Genomic DNA, 18,852 nt, shown 5'->3' with positions numbered 1-18,852 from the left:
GAAAATAGGAAAAAGAGGACAAGAAACAGGTGGGACAGGTAGAGAAAAAAAACAGTAAGTGGTAGATATAAATGCCAGTATATCAGTACTTACATTAAACATGTATGGGATAAGTACTCCTGTTATAACACAAAGCATATCAGACTAGATAAACGGTAAGAGACACACCTTACCTGTAAGGTGTACACGCAAAACTTGTACATGCAAACAGTAGCAAAAAGAAAGCTGATGTAATCATAATTATATCTGGAAAAGCTGATTTTTAAAATGACTTAACATTTTTAAAAACCAGACTTTAGTACCTTTTAAGAGCAGTTCTAGGTTTACAGCAAAATTGAGCAGAACAGAATTCCCAAATATCTCCTCTCCCCACATACCCACAGCCACTCCCTCTATCAAAATCCGCACACCGCCCCCCCCCCCAGAGTGGTACATTTGCTACAGTCAGCGAACCTACATTGATTCATCATTCTCACCCCAAGTCCGATGCATTTACCCCATGAACCCAGCAAGGAGGTTGAAAGGTTTTGGTTATACTGAGTTTGAGGACCTGAGTTTGGATTCCTTGCTCAGAATGCTGAACGTCTGTGAAGTGTTTCTAGGGAACAGGGGATTTCGAATGGGCATTGCTGATCAAGTACAGGATGAATACAGGAATGATCGTTCTTCTGGTCAAGACAGAAATCGGTATTCTGACAAAACAGATATACACCGTAGGGCCCATCCTGCTGCAGACAGCTTTGATGACTACCCGCCCAGAAGAAGTGATGATAGCTTTGGACACAAATGTTGAGATCATTGTGATTCACACTGATATCATGATGGGTGTCGGGATGAGTAGTCGGATGGTGCACACCGGGATATGGATTGATATGGGGGCTGGGATTGCTATGATGACTGAGGCAGTAGAGACTATGACAGAGGCTGTGATTACAGGACAGGTGGTAGCAGGAAGACCATTTGGTCATGGGCACCATAGGGATGATACCTACAGAGAAAGAGGGGACCACTATGAAGACAGACATGACAGACGAGATGACCGGTCGTGCAGCTCCCGAGATGAACATAGGCATGATGAGAGAGGTTCTCCCACCCACAGACCCAACGTGAATGTAAAGCCTCAGGGTACTCCCAAGGAAGATGATTCCTCTGCTAGCACCTTGCAGACCACGTGAGCAGCCTCTATCTGTAGAGGGGCAAAGCCTAACTGTCACAATTGCTAGACACGTCCCCCAAAACTAGAACTTCAACCTCGGGAGAGACACAAAAGCTGCCCAAGTGAAGAAACTCAGGAAAGGGAAGGGTTGAGGAGAGGAAGTAAGTCATCACAGACGGACCTCAGCCGCATCTGGCAGAAATGCACGAAGAAAAGAGAAAGAAGTCTTTAGAAAAGGAAACATTCAATAAGGAGGAAGATTGTCGCTCTCCAACTTCCAAGCCTCCCAAACCTGAGCAGCCTCCAAAGGTAATGCCAGCCCCTCCACCGAAGGAGAATGCTTGGAGGAAGCTGATCTCAGAGCTCAGACATAGAGCAACCACAGTAGTTCTGGCTCAGCCATCTGAGGAAGGACCAGCAGGAAAGGTGAAAAGAAAACAGATGGGTGAATGTCCCAGAAGGTCAGCGTGGCAACTCCAGCCCTAATCCAGTACAGGGAGGAAACAAAGACGACCAGAGGAGTCAAGTGGGAAGGATGGTAAAAAGGATCAGACTCCTGATCTGCGCCTGAGCCAAAGAAACCTGAAGAAAATCCAGCCTTCAGGTTCAGTTCTGCAAGCAGTCATGCTACTCTCTCCTTTGATAGTGAAGATGAAAATGAGGGCGATGATTACAACGAATAGACCTCTACATCCTCTGCTTTCTCCTAGTTTCTCTCTGCCCTGGAACATTCGAGAGCAAATCAAACCTCTATTCAGACAAGATAAAATAAAACTCACCATCTCCTGGCAGGGAGCGAGGGAGGATCAACCCACCAGGATGATTGAACAGTTCTGTGATTGAGGGATTTTCCGGGACTTGGGATCTTCTGTTTTAAAACAGGGAAAGTTCTGGGCAAACTAGGATATATTGGTCCCCTTTTATGGCAGCAAAAGACCAGGGATCTTGTGTGTCACAGATAAGCCCTAGGCTTCCTTGTAGTCTCTGTTTCGCTGTATTTCCCACCTTTCAACACAGCCCCAGCTCCATTCACTCTCTGATAACCCAATTTACAGCTCTGCTGCCTGCCTGCGCCTCCTTTCTGTGACCACAGCGGCTGTTATTCTCTGTCCTGGTAGTCGGACCCAATCTCTCCCCTAGGCTATGGCCCCTAATTCTTTTAGGACTCTGCCCTAGGATTTTGTATTAAAAAGAGGGTGATTATCTATCTATCTATCTAGATATATATAGATATATTCATTCTATATATAAAAATGTATTTCAATATAAATAAATATATATTTCTATACCTATCTATATCTGTATCTCTCTGGAAGAAGAAAACAGGTCCCAAGGTTGCTTCAGGAAAAACAAACAAGTTGGCCAAGGCACAAGGGTGGGAGGATAGGAGGAAGACTGTTTCCTTTTTTTAGCAGCTTTATTGAGATGTAATTCACATAACATACAATTCACCTATTTAAAGTGTAGCATTCAATGATTGAATATATTGACAGAGTGCAACCAGGAAGGAGAATTTAAAATGTGTATCCTTTTGTATCTTTTGAAGTAGGTGCCCAGGAACAGTCCTTGGGAGCTTTCTGAAAGACTGTCTCCCAGATTATAATCCTCAGGTTGGCTTGAATAAAATTTTCCATTTCTTGGTTAAAAAATAAAAATAAAATAAAATAAGGCCCAAGGCACACTTCAGGCCAAAGGACCCCTCAGGATTTTCACTGGTTGGTAACTTTTGTTGTCAGAGGATGGAGGGGAACTCCTCAAAAGACCACAGATCTTTCCCCTCTCGTCTCCCCAGGGAACTTGCCTCTTTGCAGAGCACTGAGTGCACAGCACTCTGTCAGCATTTTCAGGCACCTGTCACCAAGCATGGCATCCCAGGACAGGATGTGTGATCACAAGTTTAGTCTCATAACTCCCTTCAACTTTGCCCAAGTTAGAACATTTTTAAAAAGGTGTTTATGTTTATCTTCAGTGTCCTTTCTTAATTCACTCTAATTTTCTACAGTGAACCTATGTTACCTCTATATTTTTTAAGTTAAAATATATGGTGCCTCCTACAGGAAGCCTTCCTTGACTACTCCCTCATCTCCCCATGGTAGGTTTGGTACCCTTAAAACACTATTAGTTTCCATAATACCCATGCTCACTTCTAGCACAGCACTTACCATAAGGTATTTTAATCACCTGTCTAATTACTTGCCTGCCCCTTAGACTATGATTTCCTTAGAGCAGGTACTGTGCCTTTCAAAACTGCGTCCCTAGGGCCTTTAATGGGGCCTGGTGCACAGAAGGAGCTTTCCCATTTCTACCTCCCTTAATAGTCCTGCCTTTAACACCCACCCAAGCCAGGCAACAACTAACCCCACACACATTTACAGAGAGCCCAAAGAAGACTTATTCCCTGCCGTCAACTGGTTGAGTAAACTTTGTTGCCAACAATCAGAGGATGGAGGGGAACTCCTCAAAAGAGCAAGGCCCTGGTGTCCAGGTCTTCCCCCTCATATCACCAGGGAACTTGCCTCCTACATATGGACGTGTTTTACTAAGCCCTGAGTACCCAACACTATGCAATAAATATGAGAAAATGAGGATTACAGAAGGACTTGGTGGGCATGGCCATCTCAGGAATGCTGGAAATCAAGGGAGGCCCTCAGGCATATTATTTGGACGAGAGCTATATTCCTCCGGAATGAAAGGTAAAGGAGAAGCGGGGCAGGAAGTTAGGAACTAGAACTAGAACTTGAGACAAGATACAAACTGGAGGTGGAAAGGCAGTGAAGGCGTGAATCTCTGTTTTGGAAGACAACTTGATAGAGGAGGAACAGAGCATCATGTAAACACTGAACTGACACAAATTATACTTGGCAGAAAGGAAGAGAAGATGAGGGAAAGAAACAAGAGTGGGAGGGGGTGGAGAAAGATGATACAAGAGAAATAACCACTTAAATAATATAGGTTTTTATATTTTATTAATGTACAGGTGGTCCTAATGAACATTCCACTCAGTGTTGTTCCAGAAAAGTTTGAGAAGGGAGAAGTGGCATATACTTTACCTTTAGTGTACTAGGATACAGCTTTAACCGCTTTTGGATTGCCAGGGGAGCTTTAAAAATATATATATAGCTGCCTGGATCCCACCCTCAGAGAATCTAATGTAATTAATTAGTCAGAGATGCAGTCTGGGCATCAGACTGGTTAAAATCTCCCAGGAGATTTTTTTCCAATTTTTTTTTTATTATGGTAAAATACACATAACATAAAATTTACTGTTCTAACCATTTTTAAGGATGTAGTTCAATGTTATTAAACACATTCATAATGTTGTGCAGCCATCACCACCATTCACATCCAGAACTCTTTTCATTTTGTAAAACTGAAACCCTATACTCATTAAGCAATAACCTTGGCAACCACCATTCTACTTTCTGTCTCCAAGATTTTGACTATTCTAAGTACCTCATATAAGTGGACTCATACACCATTGTCTTTTTGGGTCTGGTTTATTTCACCTAGCATAATATCCTCAAGGTTCAACCATGTTGTAGCATACGTCAGAATTTCCTTCCTTTTTAAGCCAAGTGATATTCCATTGTATGTATATAACATATTTTGCTTATCCATTCATCCATTTATGGACACTTGGGTGGCTTCCACATTTTAACAATTGTAAATAATGCTGCTATGAAGATGGGTGCTTTCAGTTCTTTTGTGTAGGGACCCAGAAATGGGATTGCTGGATCACATGGTAATTTGGGGGAAGGGAATGATCCTACAGGAAATCAGTGTTCCTCTATCAGCCAAGGAGGGGATGGAGGCTGGGCAGACAAAAACAACAAACGTCTAGTACTGAGGAGAGGGAGAACTCTAGGGCGGGGACTTAGCATGGCTAACTGTGGAGCTAGAGTTCCAGGAAGACCTAGTGGGCCTTAGAGGATCAATCTCTGGGGCTATGACTTGGGCCCTGGATTTTCTCTTCATTGATGAAACCTGAGAAACAAGAGCTGCACTAGAGAAATAGAGGCCCCATGACTGTCCTGCCTTTTCCTGTTCAATGGAGGTTTTAAAACTACCTGGACATTCCATGTACATCTGAATGGATAAAGAAGATGCAGTATAGGGACTTCCCTGGTGGTGTAGTGATTAAGACTCCGCCTGCCAATGCAGGGGACACGGATTCGAGCCCTAGTCTGGGAAGATCCCACATGCCTTGGAGCAACTAAGCTGGTGCGCCACAACTACTGAGCCTGTGCTCTAGAGCCGGTGAGCCACAACTACTCAGCCCGCGTGCCTAGAGCCCGTGCTCTACAGCAAAGAAAAGCCACTGCAATGAGCAGCCCGCGCACCGCAACGAAGAGTAGCCCCCGCTTGCTGCAACTAGAGAAAGCCTGTGTGCAGCAACGAAGACCGAATGCTGCCAAAAAATAAATAAATAAATTTATTTAGAAAAAAAGATGTGGGGCTTCCCTGGTGGCGCAGTGGTTGGGAGTCTGCCTGCCGGTGCAGGGGATATGGGTTCAAGCCCTGGTCTGGGAGGATCCCGCATGCCGCGGAGCAGCTGGGCCTGTGAGCCACAACTACTGAGCCTGCGCGTCTGGAGCTTGTGCTCCGCAACAAAAGAGGCCGCGACAGTGAGAGGCCCGCGCACCGCAATGAAGAGTGGCCCCCGCTTGCCGCAACTAGAGAAAGCCCTTGCACAGAAATGAAGACCCAACACAGCCATAAATAAATAAATAAATAAATTAAATAAACCCAAAGTTTAAAAAAAAAAAAAAAAAAGATGTGTATACACACACACACACACACACACACACACAAAATGGAATACTACTCAGTCATAAAAAAGAATTAAATACTGTCATTTGCAGCAACATGGATGGACCTAAAGGTTACCATACTAAGTAAATCAGAAAGAGAAAGACAAATAGCATATGATATCTCTTATATGTGGAATCTAAAATATGATACAAATGAGCTTACTTACAAAGCAGATACAGACTCACAGACATGAAAAACAAACTTATGGTTACCAAAGAGGAAAGGGGGGGAGGGGTAATTAGGAGCTTGGGATTAGCAGATACAAACTACTACTATATATAAAATAAACAACAGAGTACTACTGTATAACAAAGGGAACTATGTTCAGTATCCTATAATACACCATAATGGAAAAGAATCTGAAAAAGAATATATATATATATGTATAACTGAATTACTTTGCTGTACAGCAGAAACTGTAACTGAAAGTTGGGTCTGGCTGCTCACTGCTCAAAAGCCAATAGAGAGGCAAGGTTGGTGGAAGGGAAGGTTTGCTTTATTTTAGATGCTGGCAACATGGGAAGGGGTTGGGGAGGGCGGACTCCTGTCCAAAGGCCAACTCCTGCCCCCACCCAACAATCAGGGGGCAAGAGCTTTTATAGATGGAGGGAGGGGGCTATGGGCAGAAACAGCACAGTCGGCTCTGACAGTCATCTTGAAATTGGCCACGTGGTGGTCTGATAGCATCCTCTTGATTGTTTTAAGTACGGTTAATCTTCAGTTCCAGGGTCGGTTTATTCCCATTTCCTTGAGGCCTGTTCTCGGAATTGCGGCAGCTTGTGTCATGGCTACAGTCTGGTCATCATGTAGTTAACTTCTTCCACCTGATAGGGGTTACAGTATCTATAAGACAGCTCACAGGATATGGCTCAGAATATTATCTATAGCCCTTAAGAAGGAACTAAAGGGCCTTGACTTTGCTTACTGACTAACCTATTATTATTTTGTCCTGTTTGACTGCTTTTCTTTGCTTCTGCATTTTCTCACTTCTCTGACTAAACTTATTCTTTGGCTAAAGTTCTTCCATAGACGAAAGGCTGAGGACATGGTGGGGAAGGACCATAGGGTCCTACTCCATTTCAAAACTAACACAACATTGTAAATCAATTGTACTTCAATTTAAATAAATAAATAAATAAATAAATAAATAAATAACTAAATAACTACCTGGACATTAAAAAGCAGATTTCAAAGTAAAAACAGAGAAGAAACAACACGAAAGATTCCTGGGCAGGAGGACATGCAGTGACTCACGGTAGCTCAAGGCAAGGGCTCTGCTACCTGCTCACGACAAAGAAGGTTCCACCCATTGGCCCAGTGGACAAAGGTTGTGTTTTCAGTCTCCCCAGTTCACCTGAGCCCACCGACCACATAAATCCCCCTGTTTGAGAGGCTTATATGGCTTGTTGAGGGTTGTTGCATGGTGGTGATGTTGAATTGTGAAAACGTAGAATAATAACACTCCTGATCACAAAACCAGAGCGTCTTAGATAAACTCAGGAGACTAGATGTAGGTGAAAGCTAAAGAAGTTCTTCAACGCCAGAGTGATTCATCCAGGAAGCAATGAAATTTTCTTCCTTAGATATCAGTAAATATACAATACATTTGCAGCTAAAGATCAACTTCAAGATGTCTTTTCTGGGTGCCTCCAGTCCTAAGGCTTTTTATTCTCTCAAGAGCCAAAAAGTAAAAATAGAAACTAGAATGTGTCTTTCAATTATAATTTTGATGCCTCTCTGACATGTTGTGTAATTCTTGGCTCTCACATTCTGAAGCTTGGATGTTGAGATTTAGAGGATGGGTGGCTGTTACCTTTATTCATCAGGTTTTTTTAATTTTTAAAAATTTATTTGGCTGGGCTTCCCTGGTGGTGCAGTGGTTAAGAATCCGCCTACCAGTGCAGGGGACACGGGTTCGAGCCCTGGTCAAGGAAGATCCCACATGCCGCGGAGCAACGAACCCATGCGCCACAACTACTGAGCCCGCGTGACACAACTACTGAGCCTAGAGCCTGTGCTCCACAAGAGAAGCTGCTGCGATGAGAAGCCCGCGCTCCATAACAAAGAGTAACCCCTGCTCGACGCAACTAGAGAAAGCCCGCGCGCAGCAACGAAGACCCAACGCGGCCAAAAATAATAAATAAATTAATTAATTTATAATAAATAAATAAATAAATGATAAATATTGGTGAAAGGATGTGAAATGACCAATGATTAAATGAATGACTAGAAAGAGTGGTGTTTTCCTGCACTTGTTCTGGAATTGAGACCTTGGGCGCCTCCACCCTTCCCTTAGTGCTGAGTTCAGAGAGCCCCCCAGAAACAGGAGGAGTCACAGCCAGTACTACCCCGCACCTTACAGCCTTCCCCTCACAACCACATTCTGAGAGAAATGATCAACCACGACTGAGCGAAGTGGATGGTTGTCACCCCGCTAAGTTTGCTCCTCTGGTCCATCTGTAGAAACTCAGGCTTCCTCTCTCTCAGGTGTGCTTTGAGGTAAGGAGATGTTTCCCTATTCTTCCTTTCCCAGCAGCCTGCAGCATCCTGAAATCCTCCTTTCACTTTGAAAGCAGCTTCCTTGAAGCTCTTGAACTCCAGAAGCAGGGAATGTGTGCTTATAATAAACTCCTCCTATTGGCTTGGTGATTATGTTTTCAGTAGTGTGACAATCACCTGACCCTGGAGGCCAGCCCCTGTTTCACTCAGAGAGGCCAACAGTGACTCAGATATGGATCTGTTTCTCTGAAATCCCAAAGCAGATGGGGCTGTGGCCAGGCTGCTAGTGGGTGGGGCGCGGAGGATCTGTGCTTCCTTTACCAGTTTATTTTGGGAGAATTGGCAGAAGCTAAAAAGTGGAGATCAGAGAGAGGCTGTAAGGTGGAAGGCTGTCCTCCACCTTATCCCTTTGACCACGTCTCCGATGACCATCTCCCTCTTTGCTAAATTGGTGGAAAACTGCCCTTTCAAAAGAAAACCTTTTTTTCTTTTTTTTTTTTCGGCTGTGAGGCATGTGGGATCTTAGTTCCCCAAAACCTTCACCCATGCCCCCTGCAGTGGAAGCACGGAGTCTTAACCACTGGGAAGGTTAAGGGAAGTCCCCCTTTCATAAGAAAACCTTGATCTTAGTTCTGAAAAGAAGGAGGAAGGGTGGCTTCCACACAGAGCTCAGGCCTCCCGCATTTCCTCAGAATTGTTTTTCTAAGTCAAAAGGCCAAGCACGTCATGAACTTGAATGTGTATCAGGTAGCCAGCCATAAGCAGTTCAGCAGGGAGGAGCAGAGATAACCCCCAACTAAAGGTTCTTTCAGGGTGGGAGAGAGAATCTTCCCTCTGACGGGAAACTTTTCAAGCACAGCAAACTTCTGCCATGGAAGGGCGTCTACAAGCGCCTACTCAACTCTGGTCCAGCCTTGACTACGGTATGGTATCATTCTGCAGGCATTTGAGTGTATTTCTTAGCTTGTGGTAACACCAGAGACTTTGTTTTTTCCTTTTGCTTGTCTGTGATGGTTAAAGGAGGAAACTCTAATTGGTCCTCTGCAAAACCAAAGCATATAAATAACCAAAACCACGAAGACAGAAGCTTTCAGAAAAGCCCTTTGAATGTAAACCCCAGCTCTTATGACTGGTTCTTAGTTCATATTAAGTTTCCCAGAGCTGTAAGGGCCTCACAGAACTGGTAACCTTACTTACTTCTTTTTTAAATGCAAAAGGTCCTTTGTGCACACATACTAGGATAGGACTTTTTGTACATAGGCCTTTCTTGTCATACAAACCAAATAAATCCGTCTTTCGTGAACAAAAGATGGGCATGGACTTGATGGGTTCCAGGAGTGGTGAATTTGGCTGCATCACTGAACAGAAACTGTGGGAGATACAGCTATAGAGCAGGGAACAGATTGTGAAGGACCTCTCATGTCAGACTGAGAGGTTTGTTCTGCAAGCAAAAAGAACAGAAAGCTGGGGAGTAATAGGAAAAGCATCTTTTAAAGAAGATTACTTTACAGTTATTTCATGTGTCCCATGAAGCACTAATCTCAAGAAATGCTTCTTAAAAAAAGGGTCACACAGACAAATAAGTTTCCGAAAGCCAGTCCACTCTAGTCCTGGAATCTCCTGGAGATTCATTAAGCACATTTGTTTTAAAGTCTCTGAGATGTCACAAGAAACTGATTTTATTCTGCTTAATCCAGGGGGAGAGGAAAAAAAAAGGGGGAGTATATTGATGAGAAACTGATTCAATTTTTCGAGTCCATCTCACAGCAATGAATCTATAGGTAGCTTTTTTACCTGTACCAGAATATTGTCCAATCAATTTAGTATCAGGCAAATATAACTCACATGTTCAAACCCTACAGCAAGTGACCTCAAAATAAAGTTCCATGATGGTAATATTTTAAAAACTCAATGCTCAGCGCTTCTTAAGAGAAATCTTGGGTTTCTGGAGATTCTCCCATGCAAATATTCCTGGGATGTTACAGGTAGAGTCCCAGAGCTCTCTAGACTTGGCCAGTTTATGATTCTAGTGAAGCTCCTTTTCCTCTCTTTTAGGAGAACAAAAGGGCTAGAGGGACCATGCTCAGACCCATGCCCAGCTCACATGGTCCCAATCTGCAGGCTGTCCGCCCTCATTCACGAGACCTTATAGATGACTCTTGGTCATGTTTGTCTCCTTTCTGGCCAGCAGGGAAGCTCATTTCAGAGGGATTGCTCCTAAGAGAACGGCAGGGCGCCCAGGTCATAGTTTTCCCCATTTTCATACCTTTTCCCCTTCTCAGAACATTAAACACACTAACATCCTGGATATGTGTAATGGGGAAAATCGGACCTGGGAGGAGAATCACCTCCTGTATTAGGCAGGGTTCTCCAGAGAAACAGAGCCAATAGGGTGTGTGTGTGTGTGTGTGTGTGTGTGTGTGTGTGTGTGTATGTGTGTGTGTGTAGAGAGAGAGAGAAAGAGAAAGTTATTTTAACGAATTGGTTCACGTGATTTGGGAGACTAAGTTTGAAATTTTCAGGGTAGGCCGGCAGGCTGGAGACCCAGGTAAGATTTGATGTTGCAGTCTCAAGTCCAAAGGCAGTTTGGAAGCAGAATTCCTTCTTCCTCTGGAGACCTCAGTCTTTTCTCTTAAGGCCTTCAACTGATTGAATGAGGCCCACCCGCATTATGGAGGGTAACCTGCTTTATTCAAAGTCTACTGATTTAAATATTAATTTCATCTAAAATATACCTTCACTGTGATATCTAGACTGGTGTTTGACAAAACAAACAAACAAACAAACAAAACACCTGGGTACAATGGCGTAGCCAAGTTGACACGTAAAATGAACCATCACAACCAGGTGTGATGTAGAGTTGGGTTCACTCTGCCAGGCTCCTGGGTCACTTGCAGTGACTTTCGGGCTGCTTGCCCCTCTCTGCCATCTGACATCCAAGGGGCCAGACCCCAACTAAACTCTTAACTCAGGTACAGCCGAGGTAGTGTATAAAGTAGACAGAACCCTTCTCTTAAACCCATCAAACCAGCTTTGGTTTGCATAATCTGTTGTAATTTTGTATTAAAACCCCTTTTCCAAAGAGTTTCTTCATTCTTCAAACACTGAAAGCTTTAAGTTTATTTATTTAAAAACTCAATAGAATGACAACATGGAAAAGGAAAGTAAGTTTCTGGCTACCAGACAATAAAGGAAGACAGCCACACCATCCAACAGCCTTGATGTTCAAAAAAACTGAGTTCAGTGCAGGACAGGAGATTTTGGGGACATCAATGTATAATGGGAAAAAATAGGTGGTACACAGCCAGGGAACTTGTGTAATGCTCTGTGGGTCCAAATGTGGCAGAGAATATTTTCAGCCATAGTGATTTGGTTAGACCTACGTAGACTCTTAACCTCTGATTCATTCAAACTATTTTTGGGGGTGAGATTTTATGATTTCATCTACTAAATATTCTCTAAATTTCACTTCTTGCTTCCCATTCTAAAATCTTACCCTTTTCTTTTCTTTCTCTCTTTTTTTTTCTTTCAGTCTTTCCTCTTCAGAGATGCCAATGTTAGAACTTTTTTGGAAGCCAGGCCTCTGTCACTAAATAGTTCCTGGTGACTAGTCACCCAAACTGACTTTGATATTGCTTGTTTACTTTGCACAGTGAACTAGCTCAGGCAACATTGGTCCATTGTGAAATGTTAACTTTTCTAATTCTGGTTACTAACAATGTAGATAGAGGGGATTAAGGAGGGTGGGACCACTTAAATCTTATATCATCTAACGTAAAATGGTCTCACTACAGACTAAAGAAGGCCATGGTGAGGTTAATGCCAGAGAGGTGGGGAAGGGGCGGTGTAGATACACTTTGGGAAATAAACAACATTGTTCACTTATGTGGCATCTGTCCAGCTCCGAATGAAATACTAGTTGTACAAATATTTCTGGAGAAGACACTGTATTGATGTATGTACCCTGTAACTCAGAACACCACTTTTTTTCTTCTAGCTTTATTAAGAGAGCATTAACAGACAGCACTGTGAAAGTTTAGGCACACAGCATCATGATTTGACTTACATACATTTTGAAATGATCATCCTAATGAGTTTAGTGACCATCCATCATCTCACACAGAGACAAAGTTAAAGAAGTAGAAAACACATCCTTTACCTTGTGATGAGAATTTAGGGTTTACTCTCTTAGCAACATTCATATGTAACGTACAGCAGTTATATATGTATATACATATATATATATACATTCTATACATATATATACACATTCTATACACACATATACACACATTCTATACACATATATGCACACATTCGATACACATATATATACACACACATTCAATACACACACATATATATACACACATTCGATACATATATATACACACATTCAATACATATATACACACATTCTAAACATATATATACACACATTCTATACATATATACACACATTCTATACATATATACACACATTCTATACACACACACATATATATATATATATATATATATATATATATATATATATATACACACACACACATTCTTTTTCCTATTCTTTTCCATTATGATTTATCACAGGATATTGAATATAGTTCCCTGTGCTAGACAGTAGGACCTGTTGTTTATCCATTTTGTATATAATAGTTTGCAACTGCTAATCCCAAACTCCCAATCCATCCCTCCCCCACCCCAGGCACTAGTAGTTTTTAAATCTCCCATGTAATTCCAACATGAAGCCAAATTTGAGAACCAGTGTCTGATCAGTCCTTCTCAACCTCTAATATTCATACAAACCACCTAGGGACCTTGTTAAAAAGTAGTGTTCATTAAATTTATAATGTTGTACATACATCCCTACCATCACTTTTTTTTGGAATGCGTTATGTTTAAAAAATTTTTGTGATAATATGGGTCCATCTTGGAACTAAGCCAGGCATTTAACTGCTTTAGAATGCAGTGGACCACACCTTCACCAGACATCATGACACAGAGCCCAAGAGTACCACCATACTGAAACTGTGTTCTAATCCAAGTCTTAATTGCTTGTGCAGTGCATATTCTTATGAATATGACCAGTCTGAAAGCATTTGTACCCATCAAGAAATAGTACATCATCAATATCCATTTTTATTCTGTGGCCGTTTAATGGACAAGTGTAATGTACTAGGTACATTGTGCTGAACATCTAAGCAGGAGACTTTAAGAAAAGGGTGCAGTCGAGTTTGCAACTCCCTTGTCTTGGAATTTATTTCTCATGGTAATTTGGGAATTTTAATATTCAGCCCCTTTCTCATTTTCATAGTCTCTCCAACTAAATAGCAAGAACTTGGGATAGTAACCTAACTGATTGCTTGAGACCCTTAACAGGCTAAGAGAGAGGGTCCTAGCATCCAGTCTCAGTGAGACCAGTGCAAATGCTTAGCACTATGGCCAAAGCACAGATGAAATGTTTCTTTTTGTCCAGGTGAGTAGTTCTCTAATTTTGCTGCTTGTTAGATTTTTGAAATCCTATTTCTCGGACTGTATCCCAGACCAACAAAATCAGAACATCTGAAGGGAAACAGGCATTGGTAGTTTCTTAAAGTTTATTTTATTGAAGTATAGTTGATTTACAGTGTTGTGTTAATTTCTGCTGTACAGCAAAGTGATTCAGTTATACATATATATACACATTCTATACATATAAATATACACATTCTTTTTCATATACTTTTCCATTATGATTTATCACAAGATATTGAATATAGCTCCCTGTGCTAGACAGTAGGACCTGTTGTTTATCCATCCTGTATATAATAGTTTGCATCTGCTAATCCCAAACTCCCAATCCATCCCTCTGCCACCCCAGGCATTGGTAGTTTTTAAATCTCCCCCCGTAATTCCAGCATGAAGCCAAGTTTGAGAACCAGTGTCTGAGCAGTCCTTCTCAAGCTCTAATATTCATACAAACCACCTAGGGACCTTGTTAGAATGTAGATTCTAATTAAGTAGGGGTGAGACCTGAGAGTCTGCATTTCTAAAAGCTCACAGGCGGTGTTGATTATGTTGGTCCACAGCTCACACTAGATTAACAAGGTCCCAGGGACTTCCCTGCTGGCTCAGTGGATAAGACTCTGTGCTCCCAATGCAGGGGGCCTGAGTCCGATCCGTGGTCAGGGAACTAGATCCCACATGCATGCCGCAACCAAGAGTTCACATGCCACAGCTAAGGAGCCTGTATGCCGCAACTAAGGAGCCAGCGAACAGCAAGTAAGAAGCCCACCTGCTGCAACTAAGACCCGGCACAACCAAATAAATAAATAAATAAAACAAGGTCCCAGAGAATCTGGGTGGGATATCAGACTTCCAATGGGGGTAAAAGCCAAGATGAAGTGTGGCCAGGTGCAGGGGGTGCTGTGAATTGTGTCCCTCCCCAACAGTTCCAGCCTCTTCTAGGGTGCTTTCCTGTATGGTAGAGACAAGAAACCTAAAAACCACATTTCCCATTGCATCTACGGCTCTGAATCTGATTCCCATTCCTCCTATCCTAAGTACTCAGGTGACATTTGAACTCAGGACTGAGTTAAGTGGGAGAGGTGACAAGATAAGAGACACCCATCTTGCTCTGTGGATGGTAGCAAATGTTCTAGAGCCGGGGGGTGAGGCAGGCTACCAATGCGGCAGAGTCTCTGGTGGTCCATTTCCTCAGCATGGATTTGGGAGCTGTTCCTGAAAGTCCAACCTTCTAGACCCTGTGCCTTCAAGCCTTGTAACAATGCTGTAAGCTTTAAAATATTCCAACTTAAATCCTTTTTTTGCATAAGCCAGTTCTGTTCTTTGAGCTTAATCCTTGACCCAGATACCAGGTATCAAAATTATAATAAGAGATAGCAAACCAGTAACACTGAATGAGCCAAGGGTAACATCTGGAACACAGGCAAAGCAGGGTCAAAACAGATGTAGCTTACAAGGAGACGAGTGGTGGAGCCATAGGACATCCATGGACAGGCCTGATGGTATCCAGGATCCTTGTAAGGACATGGACTTCCCCTATATGAGAAAGTCCCCCACCTTTTGTTTCTTGTTTTTCAAAGTCAAAGACCTTTGAACTGGCATCTAGCCCTTAAGAACTCCTGGAGGTATCAAATGTTTCTTTGGGGGATCCTGAAGGAACATCGTTCTAGAAGGGTGGGGAGACTCATAACTGGTATCGAAGAAAGAAGCGTTAAGAGATTAAGAAGGGGAAACTCCCTTATTTTCCCAGGATCCTATGTGAATGGGGGAGTCTCTTGAGTCTGGGATCAAGCTGTAACTTGGATCCAAGCTACCTCCGCTTTCTTCACATGTTGATCCCAACCTCAGGGACCAAGGAATTATTGCCAGACTTCTGAAAACCCATGCAATCACCAAGCCTTTGGCTGTAGGTAGAATAAACAATGTGTCACACACATATATGACAATCCAATAAATGTAGAAATGGCATCTTTAATAAAACTCAAAGATATTTAAAATCACTGAAGAATTTATAGCAGATTTTTCATTGTGAGTTTCATTTGGTTCACAAATACTGGAAAAAACAACTGCTAACAAGTAGAGATCTACAAGCTTTTTTTTTTTTTTTTACATAAGTTAAAAAAAAGAGCCCTCATACTTAAGTATTGATATCATTGCCTACTCCTTCTTGAAGTAGGGATTGTTTGCTCACAGCTGTTTCAGAAGGTCTAATAGGAAGAGTTTGTTCACAGCTGGGCAAGCGAGGAAAAAGACCAAGGAGTCTGAACAAGGGTGCAACCTCAGGGCCCAGCTGCCTGCACTTCACATGGAGATTCTTGGTCTAGTATCCAGTTTGGAACCTGGGTTTTGGTTTTATTAAGAAGGCTCCAGGGCTTCCCTGGTGGCACAGTGGTTGAGAATCTGCCTGCCAATGCAGGGTACATGGGTTCGAGCCCTGGTCTGGGAAGATCCCACATGCCGCGGAGCAACTAAGCCCGTGCGCCACAACTACTGAGCCCGTGCTCTAGAGCCCACAAGCTGTAACTACTGAGCCGCGTGCCATGACTACTGAAGCTTGCACGCCTAGAGCCTGTGCTCCGCAACAAGATAAGCCACCACAATGAGAAGCCAGCGCACCGCAACGAAGAGTAGCCCCTGCTTGCCACAACTAGAGAAAGCCCATGTGCAGCAATGAAGACCCAACGCAGCCAAAAATAAATAAATAAAATAAATAAAATTTTAAAAAATGCTTAAAAAAAATGGATCTCTAAAAAAAAAAAACAGAAGAAGGCTCCATCCTGTCTCTGATTCAAGGTCAGAGAAGTACGAGAGAAGTCCCACTTGGAAGGTATCTGAGGTAGCAGCATAAAGGTAAAAACACAGACAAAATCCTGGACTGGAATACAGTCATTCACTCATTCAACAAACAGTCTTGGCTATCAACTGTATGGCAGGTAGAGAACTAGTATCTCTGAGGATGATTGATACCACTCTTGCCCCCAGGAAGCTCGCAGTTGAGTGAGGGAGAAATGCAAATATATTGGTGACCAAATACAGGGGTAAAAGTATCAGGATGGGGCATTGTCAATTAGGACCATGTTGAAAGTGACAGTGATCTATAAAAAAAGAGAAAGATTCAGTCATTTATCTTTCATTTCCTATACAAACATTACTTCAGGCTAACCAAAGAGTAGACAAAGGAAGACTTATCTTTATAAACATCTGTATCTGTTCTCTCAGAGCCTAAGTATGACACAGGAAATGACTGCATCTCACTGAGGTTGGAGGAGGGGATGACGCTGTTGACGGTGCCTCATGATTCACCCAGCCTAGACTTAGGTTCTCCTGAGGGTTGCTGGATGGTTGCTCACCCGCCCTCCCCAGGTGCTGCCGTTCTCAGGTGCTATGAGTCATTATCATGGGATGCCTGTCTGTTCCTGCTCTGGTTCCCTGTGAGATCAAACACACTAGCCACAGAGACAATTGTCCACAGAGCCCTGAGCCTTGTTTCCCTTGAAAACCCGTCGCAGTCACTGCAGCGTATCCATTATTGATGTACAGGCTGTACGCGCTTGTCTACCCCACTGTCCCTCTTTGTTCCCAGCGCTGGAACAGCTTTCCAATGACAGCTCCAGGTGACAGCTTTCTTGGCCCAGGTGATCCAAGTTTGCACAATCCACATAACTCATTTTAAGCATGGAATTGGTGGTTGCTCTTACCACGCTTAACCGGACACAGAGCAGAATACAGAGCTGTATAATCCAAACACTCATTAGCCTCAGAGGGTTGTTGTGTATGTGTGTGTTGCAGTGGGCGGTATTGCTGAAGACTATGTGTGGCTGAGTATTTTTATTAGCATCAGCTGAACAATTCATTGCCTCTGCTTCCCCCAAGTTTCATGCCTGAATCACTGTCCGTTTGCCTATGCCCATTCCAAAGGTGAAATGGGGTTCCCAGAAGAGCAGGCAGCGTGACCCTTTGGGGGACCTGCTAAAATATCACTCTCTCTCTCTCAAAGCTCTAGTCTTTGCTACCAAAATTCTCCCCAACACCCAGCACCTGGGGCTGCACCCAGGCTCCACTCCTCGCTGGAACCTGCCCACCCCAGTGGCCTGGCATGTGGGCAATGGGCACCCGCTGTGCCAGGGGAGGCTGTCTGGTCCTACATTCATGCTCCCATCCATTTCAAGGATGGTAGCAATTGCATCCTGAGATTCTGCAAGAAACCTCCAATGGTTTTCTGCTCAGCTCTGGCATCGGGCTGGACAGCAAGGGACAAGTTAGGGGGATTGGGCAATGAGTGACCCTTCAGGATTAAGGGTGCTCAAAAGTGTTCCCTGTTTTCCTGTTTCTCTCCTTTTTCTTTCTTTTATTTTTATTTTATTTATTTATTTTTGGCCGTGTTGGGTCTTCATTGCTGCACGCAGGCTTTCTCTAGATGTGGCGAGCAGGGGTTACTCTTCCTTGTGGTGCGCGGGCTTCTCATTGCGGTGGCTTCTCTTGTTGCGGAGCTCGGGCTCTAGAGCACAGGCTCAGTAGTTGTGGCACATGGGCTCAGTAGTTGTGGCTCATGGGCTCTAGAGCGCAGACTCAGTAGTTGTGGTGCACGGACTTAGTTGCTCCGCGGCATGTGGGATCTTCCTGGACCAGGACTCGAACCCGTGTCCCCTGCATTGGCAGGTGGATTCTTAACCACTGCGCCACCAAGGAAGTCCCTCTCTTCTTTTTCTATCATGTCTCCCCGCTCTCTCAAATTTCCTTATTCTGCTGACTCTCAGGGTGAAGCAGTGTAGACAAGCATGTTCTAAGGGCTAGGTGTCTATCTTTGGGGGACTCATCCTGGATCCATACCACAGACTCTGTGAGGCCTGAGGCTGGGTGCCTGAGCTGCTTCTTAGCTA

The 18,852-nt window shown here is 43.3% G+C and overlaps 1 pseudogene; it reads left to right on the top strand.

Moving 5' to 3' along the window:
* Nucleotides 1-486: 486 nt before the first annotated feature.
* LOC132377318 (eukaryotic translation initiation factor 4B-like) lies at nt 487-1,839 on the top strand (annotated as a pseudogene).
* Nucleotides 1,840-18,852: the final 17,013 nt, after the last annotated feature.

Source organism: Balaenoptera ricei, chromosome 13 (genome assembly GCF_028023285.1).
Source record: "Balaenoptera ricei isolate mBalRic1 chromosome 13, mBalRic1.hap2, whole genome shotgun sequence".
NCBI classification, from domain to species: Eukaryota; Metazoa; Chordata; class Mammalia; order Artiodactyla; family Balaenopteridae; genus Balaenoptera; species Balaenoptera ricei.
This window is presented reverse-complemented; position numbering and strand designations above follow the sequence as displayed.